The sequence below is a fragment of the Pteronotus mesoamericanus genome, unplaced genomic scaffold (genome assembly GCF_021234165.1).
Source record: "Pteronotus mesoamericanus isolate MK-2021 breed Mesoamerican mustached bat unplaced genomic scaffold, CSHL_Meso_final contig_246, whole genome shotgun sequence".
Taxonomy (NCBI): Eukaryota; Metazoa; Chordata; class Mammalia; order Chiroptera; family Mormoopidae; genus Pteronotus; species Pteronotus mesoamericanus.
The window spans coordinates 3,409,831-3,413,515 of record NW_026555104.1 but is presented as its reverse complement, the minus strand read 5'-3'; the positions used below and the strand labels follow the sequence as shown (position 1 = coordinate 3,413,515).

General features: G+C 40.2%; 1 pseudogene; it reads left to right on the top strand.

The window, feature by feature from the left end:
- Positions 1–722: 722 nt before the first annotated feature.
- LOC129070178 (spindle and kinetochore-associated protein 1-like) lies at positions 723–1,468 on the top strand (annotated as a pseudogene).
- The last annotated feature ends 2,217 nt before the right edge of the window (positions 1,469–3,685 follow it).

Genomic DNA, 3,685 nt, shown 5'->3' with positions numbered 1-3,685 from the left:
GGAATTAAAGACCGCCGGCAGTGATGAGAAGGGAAGTGCCGTTTCCATAATGCTCTCACTCTTACCTACTAAAATGAACAAAACAAACAAAACAAGCCCCCAAATGATGTCAGAAATGGAACGAAGAAAGGTCTCGGCCTCTTATAACCTCTAAACAACTCTGTTAGTATTGCAAGCAGTTATTTACTAAACTAAAGGAAGATGCCAACAGCCAGCACACATCTCCCTGATAGCAATGTGAACATTGGAAAGTGAAGTGAAGTCCGTGAACACCTATTATGTTGTCGCTACTCTGTTGAGGGCATCCTGCAAGCATGATCAAGCTAAAGGCAAGCCGGCTCTATCACTGAACAGGCGGGAGAGGTTAGGCTGAGGCAAAAATGCTCAGGTAAATGCTCATTCTACCAGGTATTACCATATTATTGTACTTCTCCCCTCTTGGAGCCAGCTTGAGGATCATGTGGATGATCAAAAACTCCTAGGAAGGACTTTGGATACTCAGCTAAAACCATCCCCTGCTGCAGTGGCAATTTAAGTAAAGAGGGACTTTGTTCCTGAGGAATCTTGAATTTTTTCATCTTGCAGAGCAAAAGGCAAAGAGAGGGGTTAGCTTACACTCCTCCCACCAAAAATAATAATAATAATAATAATAATAATAATAATAATAATAGAAAAAAAAATCATTGGTTTTTCCTCCTGGACTGGCATGAGAAGCACAAAGAATGGCCTCCTCATATCTGGAACAATTATGCTTTCATATTAGTGAAAAGATTGGTAATATTTAAAAAAACTGTCATCAAGAAACTGACTAAGAACGTACTTTAAAGACTATCTTAAATAAAATAGGAGATGAGATGGTTTTACTCAATGAACTTTTAAATAAATTTGGATTGGGGATTCGGTATCAAGAACAAACTGACAGTTTACCCAAGGAACTCTGTGAATCTCTCGAAAAATATTCTAAAGATTTGAACCATCTCAAAGAAAACAGTCCTCCCATTTTGCTTCAAGTAACAGTATCTTAGAGCTGTTGTAAGAGATCACATTTGGACCCTGAAGAACCAGTCAATGTGAGGAACCTGAACCCACAAAGAAATACTTAAGAAATGCCATCTATATCTTCTAATGAGATCCGTGGCATGACTGCATATATGAAATCTCACTTAACCTATTGTCAAAGTAATGATGTTAGTAATCAACAGGCAATAGTTAGAAAACATAAGATTCTATATCAGCTAAAAAGTCTACAAGTTCTGTGGCCAGGAATCTCTATCACAGATTTATTGATGAAGAAATAGAGGATAGCAGAAGTCATTATTTTATAGTAGAAGCTGACATAAACAAGTTCACGTTTCATGTGATACTGAGTATTTTATGACACTGCTCGAGGCCATCTGAGATCTGAGAGATCTGAGGGGGGAAGATAACTACCTATGAAGTTATCACCTATGGCTCTTTGAGCTGTTGACCCACCAACAGTAAGATTTAGGTTAGAAGGTGCACCTAGAATTCCCATATATATAGACATATAACTTCATTGGCTTTTTCATTTTCTGATTTCTTACAAAAATACAACTTTTTTGATAAAGTATATACACAGTAAAATTTACTCCAGCAAATATTTAACCACATACCATATACACCTCTGTGCTTGGCACATGATGTAAATAAAAAAATGTTCATGTCTAGTTTTTGTGTTTTGTGGACAGTGCTGCAGACCCAGTTGACCCAGTCCGCAGACACCAGTAAGATGGGTACATATGTGCCACCAGAAGAAGAAGATCAAAAAGACAGATAATGTTAATGATACCCTGGCCCTTTGGAATTAAAAATCATTAGTGTTCAGATCTTGGCTATTGTAAATAATGCAGCTATGAATATAGGGCTGCATATATGCTTTCGAGTTGGTGTCTCAGGATTCTTAGGATATATTCCCAGAAGTGGGATCGCTGGCTCAAAAGGCAGTTTCATTTTTAGGTTTTTAAGGAAACCCCGTACTGTTTCCCACAGTGGCTGCGCCAATGTGCATTCTTGCCAACAGTGCCCGAAGGCTCCCTTTTCTCCACATCCTCACCAGCACTTGTTGTTTGTTGATTTATTGATGATGGCCATACTGGCAGGAAAGAGGTGATAGCCCACTGTGGTTTTAATCTGCATCTCTCTGATGATTAGTGATGTTGAGCATATTTTCATATGTTTATTGGCCATCTGTGTGTCCTCAAGTTCCCATCAGTAGATGAGTGGATAAAAAAAGCTGTGGTACATTTACACAATGGAACACTACACGGCCATAAAACAGGAGGAAATCTTACTTTTTGCCACAGCATGGATGGACCTGGAGAGTATTACACTGAGTAGTATAAACCAGTCAGCGGAAGGCAAATACCATATGATCTCACTTACATGTGGCATCTAAGGAACAAAATAAACTGAAAAAATAGAAACAGAGGCATGGATGCATGGAACAGACTGACAGCTGTCAGAAGAGAGCGGGGAAAGGAGGACTGGATGAAAGAAGGCGAAGGGATTAGTTAAAGGACATATATGCATGACCCATAGACACAGACAAAGGTGTGGTGATGGCCAGAGGGAAGAGAGGACAGGGGCTGGGTGCAGGCGGGTAAAGGGGAGGAAAATGGGGACATCTGTAATAGTGTCAACAATAAAAATAAAATTTAGCCCTGTCTGGTGTGGCTCAGTGGATTGAGCACTGGCCTGTGTACCAAAGGGTCACTCATTCAATTCCCAGTCGGGGCACATGCTTGGGCTGCAAGGCCAGGTCCCCAGTAGGGGGCAAACAAGAGGCAACTACACATTGATGTTTCTCCCCCTCTCCTTCTCCCTCCCTTCCCCTCTAAATAAATAAATGAATAAATAAAATCTTAAAAAACATAAAGCTTAAAAAATCATTAGTGTCTAAATTCCATCAGTGGCATTTCAGCATACAGGATTTGGAGGTTATCCATCTGGTTATTCCACTGTCCCAGAAGTCATCAGGGAAGAGTTGACCCAGTCTGCAAACATCAGTCTGGAATGAAATTATAATAAAAGTATACCAGATGAAAAAGATGGTAACATGTAAGCAGGTTCAGAGTGGTCATGGAAAATGGGTGCTTGGATTGGAATAACTTAGCCATGTTTCTCTTCCTCAGGGAGATGCTTTCTGGTACGTGTATGTCTATGCTATGCTATTAGCTTGGCAGGTGTATTTCTGTAGCAGAGAAAAAAATGTCCAGCAGCTGCTATGGCCTCGTTAACACCATCACTGTGATGATTACACAGTACATTATGGGCCCTGGGGGGAAAATTGACCTAAATCAGTTGCCAAAAGAGTTTTCAACAACTGATCACCATGCTGGGCAATCTAGACCTCTATACTATGGGTCATTAATGAAAAATCTCTTTGGCTAGGTGAGAAGGATTAGACTACAGAAGGAGTGAACCTAAGTAGCACAATCAGTAAAGTTCTCTGGAGAAAGAATCAATCTCAGAAACAGAGATTTCAAAAATACTATTTAAAATTCTGTTAGTCCCATGTGGAAGTGTTTGCTGAGTTTGCAACAATTTCCCCTTTTCTGGGAATAGCTTTATCTCCTTTTTTGCAGGTTCATAGGAGTAGCACCTGCACCCGCATCATGTGACTCCAAACTAGGGATAACAAGGATTGAGACTGGAGCAGTGCCAA